Consider the following 14,638-nt stretch of genomic DNA (forward strand, 5'->3'; position numbering starts at 1 on the left):
GTCTAAGAACGATTTTATGTATATCGCACATTTTATCCGTAACTTTTGTAAGAGATCATTAACTTCATACGAGGTTAGAATATAGCACATTCCTACGTAAAATTCTTGATTTTAAAAATACAATAATCTCATAAATTGACATGTTCATCCTTGAAATTTGTCAATTAATGATTTTAAACATATAATATTCTCATGAATTGACATATTCATCCGGCATCACCATGAGAATAATGTTTAATCATCGCCATCTTCGTTAACACTTCAGTCTTCATGGTATTCTAGATTGCGATTCCGGGTTACCATTTCATGTCACAATTGAAGTAATTTATGATCCATGACTTGTCATTGAACATATTTTGTTCGTCAGAAATCGGCTCTAGCAATTCTATACATTATAACTGAACATACTGTTCCTAAATTTATCTTCAATAAGTTCCTCTATCTTCTCATTTTGGGCAACAGTGAAATTGTTCTTCCAGTCTCCAATAACTCCTGAAAAAAAGTTTAACATTGATGCATGTGCATTTAATTTCTACCGCATGAAGCTTACAAGTCTGTTCTGCAATGTTTTTCTCCACGATTGATTTATGTACCTCATTTTACCTCTTGATGTTGTTATATTAGTTTTGTTATCCTAAGATATGATGAATAGAATTGCAAAATGCGTGTCCCATGTGTATGTTATTCTGATCTAATAATGATTACATGACAAACGATGAACTTCCATTTTGCTTTTTCAAATGCATAAAAGCTCGGATTCGAACTACAGTAAATTCCACTTCCTCGAAAAATTAAGCATAGTGTCGTTTGAAAAAGTGTGGTCTAGATTCCAGTGGGGCTCGAACCTACAACTACTAGTATAAGGTTGAGTGGTCACAACCTTCACCAAGTTTCGTTTAGCAGAAGTAATGATTTTGATTTTGCAATTACCTTTCCTACAGAGAACTGACTTCCCCTTTTCATCAATAAGAGGTGTCTTGACTTTACCATTTTCTACTTCAGCCTTAAGGTTTCCAAGTGAACATTTGCCCAACACAGCTTGAAGTCGTTCGTCTGAATGATTTAGTCCAAGATAATTCTGAATCCTCCGAAGCTGATTCAAGCTGTTGGTCCGTGGGCCAAGGCCGAAAAAACTGAAAGTCGTAACCCAGAAATTAGGCAAAGGTTGAGCTATACCATGATGTTATACTATCATTCAGGAAACATTTAAGGGTGGATGTCGGTCTGAGCAACATGTCAGTAAAATTTAATGACGATTTTAAAAACGTTGGTGTCTAATGAATAGAATTTAGCATTGCATAGGGATAACGCTGATTTGGATGGTGAAAAAGAAATTTATGTGACATTTCTTATAATAAATCTTATCTTTTAATGCCTGAAATAATCAATAATTTACTTTGGTTGTCAAATAATGCTACGTTATATATTATATACCGAATAAAATGTAAAAAGTAGGGGTTGATGTACCCCACCCACCACATTAGTACATACACATGTATACTTACGTTGGAAAACTTAAGAACTTCTAATCCTTTAAAATGGAACAGAACCCTCATGTTAACAATAAAGAAAACAAAATGAATGAATATTTAACTAAAAAATCAGATACCTTTGCACTGTAATGTCAGTTAGCCTAGGCTATGGTTCATGTTGGGCGATTTGCATACTGACAGACCTAATCTTTGCTAGTGGAGTAGAAATGATAAAAGTAATGCAAAAGCTGATACGACCGCAACATTTTCAAGGAAGTTCCCTATGAGGAACATCAAAAGGGAAGCAGATCCAGCAATATAAGTTTTTATTCAAGATGAAAGTTATTTCAAATTAATCCGAAATTATTATACATATGAGCTAATACCTCCAAAGTTCTCATATTTTGATGATTTTAATTCTCTTCTATGGTAGCTTGGATCTTTTTAGTAGTCATTATGTACGTAGTAGTTAAATCACCCAAAATTTAAGTTTGTTAAACTACCAACAAAATAGGTTATTTAGTTACACAGACTATTCAAATTAAGATGGCCACCATTTCCCAAATTTTCAAATAACTGCCTTAAATTCGATCAAACGTGTATATGAAAGCGGTATAGCTCTTCAAAAGCCAAAGCTATAACAGAAATCACCTGATATTGTTTTAAACATTGTACAAAGGATTTTACCGCTCACAAAATGACCACCTGAAATCGGTTACACGTACAAATATTGATGAGCTAATACTGTTCAAATATTTAGTATAATAAAAAAAATCAAAAAAGTTTTCAACAGATTGAAGTTATGTTATTCAGATAAATCCAGTAAAGATACTGTCCTGTCATTTTCAAACTGGCCGCTAGAAATAAGTTTGCAAACATACATATGGATAAGATCTAAGTAATCTGCTGTAATAGAAGTCATCTGATTTTGTTAGAAATAATTTCAACTGAAAACTACGTTACAAATATGAGCTATTTCTCTTTTTTTAATTACGATGGCGCCATTTTCAAAATGCATACCGTAAAAGACATTACAATAATTTAAAGGCTGCTTTTGTTTCTTTTAAAACTAAACATGTTACTCTCAATTTTCATTCAATGGCTTTTGAATGTAGCTACAATGTAATATTATATATATTGTATCAGAATGGCTGCCTGACAGATGTTACATATATAGTGTATCCTAGTAAAATAACGAGAAATGGAGAATCGAACATATAATGAAATTGTCATTTTCTTTTAAAAGTCAAGTGAAAAAAGATCATTGTACAAACATTTATGTTTTTAAAAACATTTGAAAGGATTTATAAAGTTTATGTTCACATGCAAATTGCATTTTTCTGTCACAATTCAGTTAAGTATTTACGACCTTTTTTAAAGGACAAAACCCTGATTACACAAACGGAAATGAGCACCTATCAAAGCAATTTATGATACATATAATTATATTGATTAACCTTTTGGTGGTGCTTGAACGTTTTATTTGTTTTGTTTGAAATAGAAATTTTCAGATATATCACAATCCCTTCAATATCCCTCAACAAAAACCTTTCAATACGTATGCCTCTGAAATTGTGCCAAACTGTTATGAATACATCTATAGTCATGCATTTGCTTGACATTATGAACATGTAGTACAGAGCTTCACAGCTTTAAATTGAGCGTCCTGGAATCAAGAAATCGTGTAACGTATCTGTTTGTTGTTTGGTCATATGAGCAATACTAATTGGTATTGTTGTAATTAATATTTAAAGTAACGTATGTTTCAATCCATTTTAGGATGTAGCTTAATGATATTACTACGAAATAAAGCACTTAACTAAAAAGGGGTTTTACAAATATGTCAAAAAGACATCAATGCACCACTGGCGTGTTCCAAACAAATGGTGCAGACTCTGTAATTATGTATAATATGCATCTATGCATGTATGATGAATTTATTCTGATACTGATACCAAAAAGTGACTTCTCGCAACCTCTCACATCAAATTTTAGAGTATATATTTGTCGTATGGTGTACATTGGTGTTATAATGTGTCCTCTTATGTAGTTCTGAAACATACGTTACCGAATTTAGATAAAGGTAGTTACTAGACTTAATGTTTTAAACACAGTTCCATACCGAGATAATCTATATGTAACAGTTGAATAAAATCATCTTTTGAATGATCTAGTTTGTTTGTTTTTGTTAATAGTTTTAAAAGTAGAATATTTAATTTTAGCAAGAACTCAGAATTGACAACAATGATACCACAACCACAATATGGACAAGGAGTCTCATCTATGTTTTCGTTACGGAAATGTAATATGATTGCGTAGTTCAATAATTCCGTCCCACAGTATTAGTGATATTTGAAAATCACTATGGTCAAAGAAAAAGAACTATTTGAAGAAACATGTTTTACCAGAAGTGACATTTGTTTCAATACCCATGTTATACTGTATATGTATGATGTTCTATAAGTTCAAAATGTGCCGTGTTTATTTACATCAGCAACTTTGAACACATAATGCATATAAACCGATAATTTCAGTAATGAATACAATCTTACCTTCCATAAATATCAAAACAAGGCATTGAAAATATAATAACCTCTGTCTTGAAACTATCACAGTCCATCGAAACCAAAAAGCTATCCTAGCTTTAATGTTACTTAATGTAATCTTTGTAACGTATGTTTCATTTCATCTTTGTAATGGTGTAAAAACTAACTGTGTAGGTGCTTTGCAATGCCAATAAGCATGATTTATGCATTAGCCTGGAAAAATAATATACGAAATATGAAATTGAATAGGTGAACTTTAAAACCTAGGTAACGTATATTTTATTTTTAGATGCCCTCATGTTCTGTATTTCTTTTGAATGAAAGTCAAAAATATTAGTAATATAGTAACCAAGTCTACTGTTAATTATCAATATGCTATCTATGTTTGAAGCAGAAGCCATACAAAGTGCTAATCTATGCTATTTTTACAGTGATGCTGAAAGAGGCATCATTGTTTTACTGTAGTTTGTCGACATCCTATTATTGAGATTAGAAACAGGGTTAAGTCCAACAAAATTATAACGGTCATGTGTGCATGTACGGTAAACATGGTTTATTCAAATTAAATGCATACAAATGCAATTGTTGAAGTGTTTCCAATGTTGCTAATTCTTAAAGGTGGAAAATTGAGTGGCGACTGTTACGTATGTTACATTTTAAAGTATCTTTATCAACTAAAAGTCAAAATTATACAGGTAAGCTTACTTTGACATCTAAAATAGGAGGAAACTATTGGTACCCCAAACCTTTCTGAATGAACCAGAAATAAGCTTGATTTATCGAGAAGCAGCATATGGTTTATATGTATTACATTTGTATGCACGTTGTCTATAACCTAACCTGATTTCAAAATATTATATTATCTCATGAAAATATATAAAATTGTGAATCTTAACACAATTATTTGATGATGTCTTATTAAAAAATATAGTAATTTTGATAATTTTACCACTTATTAAAAATTGCGAAAATGTAGCTTGGGTGGGTGGGGTATTTTAACCCCTAAATTTTGGTAGAAATCGTCAAAATTTGGAATATATTGTTACAGCGAGCCTTTAATTGATTTAGAACGGTTACATAAGCAAAACGCTAATATCTGAAAGTCAGTATTGAAACAATCTACGAAAAATTCGTGCGTGGCCAATTTTACTTTCAAAGAGAGGGAATTCCGCATTTTTCATATACAAGGTTTACTTAAATGAGTATAATATTTGTTTGACATACGGTAGAAAGCGACATCCGGTCTTAAACAATCCCGGAATGAATGTATTAATGGCTGAAGTGAATGAACCTTTGCCTAATTTCTGGGTTACGAAATCGAAAATCTAGAGGACTTACAGAAACTGGCCCACAGACCATGTCCTTCAAAGACAAGACATATTTTTGTTTTATGTGTCATGTGTTATACACGCAGAAAGGAATTACCTAATCTCTTTGTGTGTTTATGAAAGATACAAGAGTGCTCAACCTATGTCTGAACAATGTGAAATTAACATCACGGGAATGAACATGTATATATTATATAGGAATATAAAACAGGTGGTAAATGATCCCGGATATATGTTTCGCTTAAGCTGACATTGAAATAATTACCTTAAAATCGAGTTACAATGCAGGAAAATAATGATTTTAGAATTTAGAAATTATTTAAATATCGGCCTACAGTGTTAATATCTACCATTATCATGTCCGTTGCTCGTACGGTAATCCAAAATACAGCCAAATGTCAGCTAAACCTGGAGTGTCTGTCCTAACTTTTAAGGATATTATATCCGAAGATAAATGTGCAAATTTAAATTAAATGCAAGATTTACTAGATTAACTTGTTAAGTCCGCGTAAGAAATTGCGCGATCGAAGTTTGAAGTCTCACTTTTTCTGATAAGACTATGTTTTACGTATGTGGAAAGTATGGGCGTGTGATGTTGGATGATCTGTAATAGAAAAAGGTGGTAATGACAGTAAGAAAAATGATACCAGATTGGCGCGATTCATTTGCTGTATGGTGTTTTTTGTGTTTTTTTATTTGTTTGTGCCGGAGTCCAGTTTCAAAGCAATACTGAGGCAATAAACTAAAGTGAACTCAAATTTCTATATAGAATAAGGTTAAAAGTCAGTTTCGGATCAATTGTAGACATAAAGGCGGTCATTGCAGCAGCGTACTACAACATTCGTAAATTTATGTTAATGGCAAAGTGAAATAGACTTGACCAAAACTATTTATACAACTTTGGTGCATGGTTGCAGTGCAATTAACTACTATCTCACATGGAGCATTTGTCACTGGAACAATGCAATATACATCCATATTCGTATTGTTCAAACATAGGTTGAATACATCTGGTATAAGTCACCGTGTGCAAACAAGGCAATTAACGTGGTGTTAATACTTGTACATGATTTTTATTTGTTAAATGCTTTCCCGGGGACATGTATTTCTGCGCAGATTGACATCTTGTATCTGCACCTTGTTTGTTTTATAATAACTTCTTCTTCTAACATAAAACATGCAAACACCACAGAATGTTTAGCTGTATCAGTTACCAACACCAAATGCACTGTCCCCAAAAATGTTCGTACTCGCTTCTCCCCTTGTTTCCCCTTTTAGAAATCAGCGTCGATTCAGTTTTTATAGATCGCGTGTAAATCATGCGTTTGTTTGATTTTAGGAATCATATTCAATTTAATAATTTTGGTACTAGTCGGTATGAGTTTATCTCATTTCTCAAAGTTATATATAAGCATTTTGAAAGCTTGTCACTACGTTCGTACTTGTCCGTACTGGAAATGTGTTTGTACTCAAATAACTCGAATGTATAGTTATTATTCTTGAATCTGTGCTCCTATTTACCAAATTTGTAAATAATATGAAAAAATATCAATTGGTTATGTCATGTTTGTAATAACGAGAGATAATTAAATCGTTTAAAAACCTTGTATGTGCTTTTGGTAGTGTTTGATTTCTGGACCCTGGTTATGGATATTTAAAACATGTTTACCGTTTCCATGAACAAAGAATGGTAATTGAAAATGTACCGAAAATTGCAGCCATCAAAATATAAAAACAATACATTTAATCATCGTGTATTTTTTGTATGCAAACATAGCGACAATACACGTTTGTTTTGTGTACCGGTCACAAAACTTCCCACGGGCGTCTGCAGATAATTCTCAAAAACGTGTGTTATCCCAACAATATATGCCAAATAAATATATTTTTAGGTGTGTTAGAGACTACATACCCTTTTTAAATCCTCGTACTGTACAATTAGAACATTTTGTTCGGGTTTCCGTTTGATCTGCTGTTTACGGTGGCACAGAGGTGACATCCGCAACACTTTTTTTTATATTGTGGCCACAACTTAGTAAATTGTGGCCACAATTTAGTAACTTGTGGCCACAACTTAGTGGCCACAACTTAGTAAATTGTGGCCACAACTTAATAAATCGTGGCCACAACTTAGTAAATTGTGGCCACAATTTGACAAATTGTGGCCACAATATAATAACTCGTAACCACGACTTATATCAGCCAATCGAAACTATAAATAGACTGATAGACGGACGGACAGATGAATAGACTGGGTGGTACGTACGTACGTACCTACTTATTTATTTGTCAGCACTTCCGGCCGTCTATCTATCTTCCATTCCTGTCTTACCCTTTGTAGTGACGTAAACATTTTTATGCGTCCATTTCGTATGGTTGCTGAATTCTGCCATTTTGCGTTATCTCCCTGCGACCCTTTTGAGCGAAAACACGAGATTTAACGAGTTAAAATGCGGGGACGCAGGCTGAAAACTCTCTATTGAGTGGGGAAGCGGAGCGAAAACACGATAATTACCGGGGTCACGGGGTGAGAATTAGTAGCTGGTATGTCAGGGGTGGGGAGCGAAAATACGATAATTAGCGCTGCTTAAACGTAGTATTTCCGAACCGCGCCCCGACATACAGTTACCAAATTTCACCCCGCGATCTTGTTAATCATCATGTTTCCGCTCCTTGCCCCCACTAAATAGCGAGTTATCACCCCGAACACCCACCATTTTAACTTGTAAATTTCACGTGTTTTCGCTGGGCGCGGTCACCAGGCGAAAACTCGTTATTAAACGTTTAAGCAGTGCTAATTATCGTATTTTTGCACCGCGCCCCAGAAATACCAGTTACTAAATCGCCTTGGCGGAGTTTCGGCCTGCGTTTTAGACATTTTAACTTGCTAATTCTCGTGTTTTCGCTCGACGGGGCCGCGGACTGAAAATATAATTTAATTGGGCTAAAACGCGAATTGGCAGAATTTAGCATCCTTACAAAATGGACGTGCATAGAAGTGTCTACGTCCCTGCAACGGGTTAGACAGAAATGGAAGATAGATAGACGGACAGAAAGACAAATAAATAGGTAGATAGGTAAGTACCATCCAATCCATCCGTCCATCGGTCCGTCCCTCCGTCGATCCATCCATCTATCTATCTTTTATTCCTATTTAACATTTGCTGGTACGTAGACACTTCTATGCACTCCTATTTTGTACTCCTATACAGCAGCGAAGAAAAAAAAACAGTCGTTTCGATTGGCTAATTCTGTCATTCCGCGTTTTAGCCCTATTAAATTATATTTTCGTCCCACGGCCCCGTCGAGAGAAAACACGAGAATTATCAAGTTCAAATGTCGAGAAAGCAGGCCGAAACCCCGCCATTGACATTTAGTAACTGGGGTATCTGGGGCGCGGGGCGAAAACACGATAATCAGCGCTGCTTAAACGTTTAATAGCGAGTTTTCGCCTGGTGAGCCCGCCGAGTGAAAAGGCGTGAAATTAACACTTACAATGGCAGGGGTTAGGGGTGATAACTCGCTATTTAACGGGGGTGAGGAGCTAAAACATGATAATAAGCAAGATCGCGGAGTGATATCTAGTAAATGGAACGTCGGGCGCGGTTCGAGAACACTACGTTTTAAGCAGCGCTAATTATCGTGTTTTAGCTACCCGCCCCAAACAAACCAGTTACTAATTCTCGCCCCGCGACCCCGGTAATTATCGTGTTTTCGCTCCACGTCCCTGTAAAAATAGAGAGATTTTAACCTGCTTCTTCGCATTTTAACTTGTTAAATCTCCTGTTTTCGCTCGACGCAAAATGGCAGAATTCAGCAACCATACGAAATGGACGCACAAAATGTCTACGTGAGAGAGGTGAGACAGGAATGGAAGATAGATAGATAGATAGATAGGTACCATCCAATCTATTCATCCGTCCGTCTGTCTAGCCATCTATTTATAGTTTCGATTGGCTGATATAAGTCGTGGTCACGAGTTACTATATTGTGGCCACAACTTATCAAATTGTGGCCACAATTTACTAAGTTGAGGCCACGATTTTCTAAGTTGTGGCCACAATTTACTAACTTGTGACCACGATTTACTAAGTTGTGGCCACAAGTAACTAAGTTGTGGCCACAAGTTACTAAATTGTGGCCACAATTTACTAAGTTGTGGCCACAATATAAATAAAGTGTTGCGGATGTCACCTCTGTGCCACCGTAGCTGTTGCCAGCTGGTGTAGTAATCAAAATACGATCCAATCAGCACTGCAGCAAAGATAAGATTTTACTTAATAGACTGTAATATTAATAGACTGAAACTAATTCTGAATAATATCGTTTAACAATGCGTAACGATAAAAATCAATAAAAGAGGCACTATACTGCATATGTTTGCAGATACGCAGATAAGATTCACTTATTAAATTCGATTCTTACATTTTACAGTATAATATTGTCAAAAGCAATAAAAAGATAAAATTGATATAACCCTTTGCTTTTTATTAAATGGCAAATGTCCCCCGACAGTTATCTTTCTTTAAACAATGATTTTTTGTTTGTTTTGTGCAAATTTGAAAATTGAAAGTTAAGCATTATTTATAGTTTGCTTAATTAAATCTTATAATATTTACTTTCGCCATCCATCCAATAGTTAATGTAACTACTACAAGATAATTTGAACTCTCCAAACATCTTGAACCTCTGAAAATGATGAAACAGTCATACTGTTGCATCGTTTGGGTTTCTGAAGACAACAATCGTTTTCCCGCCATTTGCAAAATGTTCGGATGGTAATCTTTTCGGCTGTGATTCTATTGCCATCCCGATTCTGTGGCCAGTCCTCATAAGGCAAGGTTGATATGATATTAAGGCGTCCAGTTGGTCATCGTGCATACGGAAATGTAAAAGATTCGCCGTCCAGTGTGTTCCTGATAGAACTGGAAAGAGAAAGAGTTAAGCAGAAATTTATTATACTAAGAAAATGTTGAAAGAAATTCATTTCATAGCCGTAATCTCATTTTCATTGAATCATGCGAATATACAATTTCGCTTTTTTAAGGAAATGAGTGAATGTCATTTATTGGAATAAAAAAGCTTAAATATTGACTACGAGTACACTGAAATATTCATATTTAGATATCTGAGAGGAAGTATATGTTCTGTTGATTTCGTTTCCGTTTTCTGTCCTTATAAAGGAACATTCCTCATTATAGATATGTTCCCTTGTGAGCTTATAAAATGGTCCAGTATATAAAAAGAAGAAATGATTGATTGTATGGTTGTATTTTGTATGTTTTTCAGTAAACATGTTTTGTGGAGGAATGTCAAATAAAAAAGAATAAAGTCATTTAATAGTCTTTACTACACTGTAATTTTAAACTGTTACGTTTTAGCATTTGTTTTGAGTGTAAAGAAAAGATTAAATACTATAAGAATGTCGAGAGTGTCCCAGTACTTAACCAAGTTTTAGGAATGCTACTAACAAGCACATCCCCGACTTGATACGAAAAGTTCTTAACATATGAAAACCGTGTATTGATCCCGTTTTTCAACACTATAACTGGCAATACAATCTCTTCAAATGTTGCAACTAAACTTTTCCCCGTTTTCATCTTCAAGAACGGTTATTTTGCATTCCGCTTCCTCGGTGTGATTTTCCTGAAAGTAGAAAGTTAATAATATTTATATGTTGGTCATTTCTACAACCATAAGTCTTTTATTTTATCATGGAGATGTAAGGGAAACAAAATGCCGTCTTTGTGGTTTACATTTTTCATGAATAATTTTAACGTATTCTGAGCGAGCTGTTGTGTGTTGTCATTTCTTTTAAATTAGTCCTTTATTATAAAGGTACATTTACATGTTTACTTTAAATAGTCTTCCATCTTATCACGAAAAATGTCAAGAGGTATGAAATCCCTTATCAAGTTTCAGTTTAAACTTCCCAGCGGTATTTTTGCCACCGACCGTTACAATACGGTGTTCCACTGCGTTCCTTTATTTGTGCTGCACAGACCACTGGATTTAGTATAGGTGTGGCTGTTAAAGTAAAAGGTAGCTTGTCTCTGTCATTAACCATGAGTGACCATGTAACAGACATATATTTATAATTTATCAAGTTTATTATACATATGGGCTATAGCCTATTTAACTGCTTAAAGGTCAACTCTTTAACAGAAAACAGTTTATACCTTTGAAAAAAAGAAAGTCGGTCAGTCTACATACTTTTCATGTAACGGTTTCGTTAAACTGCAAACGTTTTCTTTATATGTATAGGTTTGTTAAATAATCAGAATACATTAGAGAAACGATCATAAAGAAAAAATGATTACCTAGTCGGAAGCCAGACTAAGGTTTTGTTAAACAGCCAAACAATCATGAAATATTCAAGCTTTATAGCGGGTGAGCTGGATTTTTCGGCAATAATGAGAACTAAGAATGTAAGTTGTAATAATTTAGTTTATATATCAGTTGTAAATACAGTAATATCGCAATGAATGTATGACATTTAAAATGGGTATTTCTGCTGTCGCCTGTCTGTTTTGTGAGACTTGTTGTATAAGACATACTACTATGCCCACCCGCTTAGCTCAGTAGGGAGAACGTTGGTCTACGGATCGCGGGGTCGTGAGTCCGATCCCCGGGCGGGGCTTATGTTTTCCGTGAAGATTTGATAAAAGACATTGTGTCTGCAATCATTCGTCCTCCACCTCTGATTCATGTGGGGAAGTTGGCAGTTACTTGCGGAGAACAGGTTTGTACTGGTACAGAACCCAGGAACACTGGTTAGGTTAACTGCCCGCCGTTACATGACTGAAATACTGTTGAAAAACGGCGTTAAACCCAAAACAAACAAACAAACAAAACTATTTCCAGAACGAAAACTATAGATTTTTTATCAAGCGTGCAAATTATATTCAACAATAAGTAAGAGTTGGGAAACAGTTTGGGATCAAAAACTAATGTTGCAATCATGTTTATTTTCAATAGTTTATTTTATTTATAATTACATGTATACAAGTCTGACCTCATCAGCCCCTGTAGATTTATTGCTATTCTGCACAAAAGCAAGGACTTTCAGTGCTAACATGAGTTTATGTTATTTATGGTTCCTCGGTTTATGTTCTTACATAGGTGAACTGTACATTTCCTTACTTGGCATCGGTATCGGACGTTATCGGAAAATGTATATTATCAGACCTTTACGTTAATAAAATGGGTAGTTGTTGCAAGGCACTTATGTTGCTTACTTCGAACCGGTCGTCCTTCTCCGCCATATGTGTGTGTGTGTTCGGGTTTAACGTCTTCTTCAACAATTTTTCAGTCATATAAACGGCGCTCTCCGCTATGGGTATGAAATCTCGCTTGGGATGTAGAATACATGCAAGGGAGCTAACCAGCTGGCTTAAGGAATATCGTTTGTTCTACCTAGGCTTCGTACATGTCTGAAAATATGCTCGTCGGGTCCTTGGGTCTTCATGCATCCAACGCTAAAGTTGGAAGATCAACATACAACCTATGATCATGTTGATATTACGTTAAACTCTACCAAAAATAAGCATTACCTCTGGCATTGTTTTATCCATAGTTGTATCGTCCTTATATACAATATCCTTTTTATTTACATATTTCTAAACTGTTAGCTATATGTTTATCTATATTGAATGTAGTATTATGCTGACTGACTAGTGTTAACCCAATGATAACACAATTACATATAGATGAAACACAGTATATTATAATATGTTCCAGACAGTGTTTTACGCGTTTAACGAACACAAATCATTTTGTCTAAGAGAAATGTTCTTGTGTTTGATAGCGTATGACATTGATATTGAACAGCTTTATAACTACTTTGAATGTATGTCCTCTTGTATTTATTTATTTATTTATTTATTTATTTGGGTTGTACGGCGCAACAACACAGTATAGGTTATATGGCGCCAAACAGGACTACAAATTTTGGTTTCACATCTCATTTACATCGAAATAAAAACATGAGGTATGGAATCAAAATTTGCATACCTGCTGGAATCACAGAGTTACAGCAAAACCAAGTGCTAAGACCCTATTAGTCACCTTGTAAAGACTTTGAAAGTGTAGCTTTCTATAAATATAAACGGGATGATTATACTTATTTTTCTAATTTTAACACATTTTTATTTGATAACTGGGATGATTAATTTTTCATAGAGCGATGCGTTAATACTGCAGAGTCTTTCAAAATCCCATAACTGTACACAAGAATATTTTATCATTGTGATCTACATCTGGTTTTTTCCTGCCGAAAGCAATTATATTTTATTTAATTTATCGTTTAATTAATATACCATATTGTTCCATGGTGCAGTTAACTTCACATATATCTAAACAACATGCTAAAACAGGCAGTGCCTATACTTGAAGTGCGTATTCTCTGTTCCACAGCCTACCTACTGACGAATATAGAATGTAATTAAGTAAACTAATAGCAGACTCGATTTATTTTTATTGAGCCTGTTAATGAGAAGAAACATGGCAACACCACTAAACAGCTTAAGCGTAATTCTTTAAAACTGACTGGAAAATTATAGCAACACTTAATAATAAAATCTGTAAAAAGGTCTTTTGGAAGCATAGAATGCAACCAAGAATAAAAATAGCAGACTCGGTTTGATTGAGTCTGTTAATGAGAGGTAATGAAATGTGCAACACCTCATACGCCCCTAGCACCGGCTTAAGCGAGACTCTACTACACATATGTTGGACGGACATCATGATCCCAAAGTCACAAATTTAAGGATGGTTGGCATGAAATAAATTAAACAGATTACCTGAAAATGTTGATCCTACATCGTGAGCCAATTAATATAAAAAAAAATAATACAGACGTTTGTCAAAAATTAAATGTTTACAAAATGATGTTAAAATAATTCATGATTACATCGTCATGGATTATATGCATGTGTACACTAAATAACATCTTTACGCAATTAATGTCACAAAATGGAATAAAGCTTATTGTGTCTTGTTATAGGGTTACTGTATGCCTTTTCGTGTAACAACATCTGCAGAGTCCAAAGCGAACGCATTTATTGGTAAGGAGAAAGAATAAAGAATGCATACTTCGTAAATATCATTGCATGGTCGTCCAGTATAAGCATATGGGCTTTGTGACAGTCTACAACATTTCAGAAAGAGGAAATTTACTTCATAAGCCTTTTATATTAACTTTTGCTATGCAAAATTACATTTTTTTTCACCAAAATGAAATCGTCATCCTTCCCTAAAGACTGAACGGATTCAGCAATAGAACACTTAATTG

At 34.6% G+C, this 14,638-nt stretch overlaps 1 long non-coding RNA gene across 1 annotated transcript; it reads right to left on the bottom strand.

The window, feature by feature from the left end:
* On the bottom strand, positions 1–3,773 carry LOC123561945 (uncharacterized). Its single transcript, XR_006688552.2, has 2 exons — positions 931–3,773; positions 1–492 (listed from the first exon to the last, which is right to left on the bottom strand). It is a non-coding gene; the product is annotated as an uncharacterized LOC123561945 (long non-coding RNA).
* Positions 3,774–14,638: the final 10,865 nt, after the last annotated feature.

The sequence above is a fragment of the Mercenaria mercenaria genome, chromosome 15, assembly GCF_021730395.1.
Source record: "Mercenaria mercenaria strain notata chromosome 15, MADL_Memer_1, whole genome shotgun sequence".
NCBI classification, from domain to species: domain Eukaryota; kingdom Metazoa; phylum Mollusca; class Bivalvia; order Venerida; family Veneridae; genus Mercenaria; species Mercenaria mercenaria.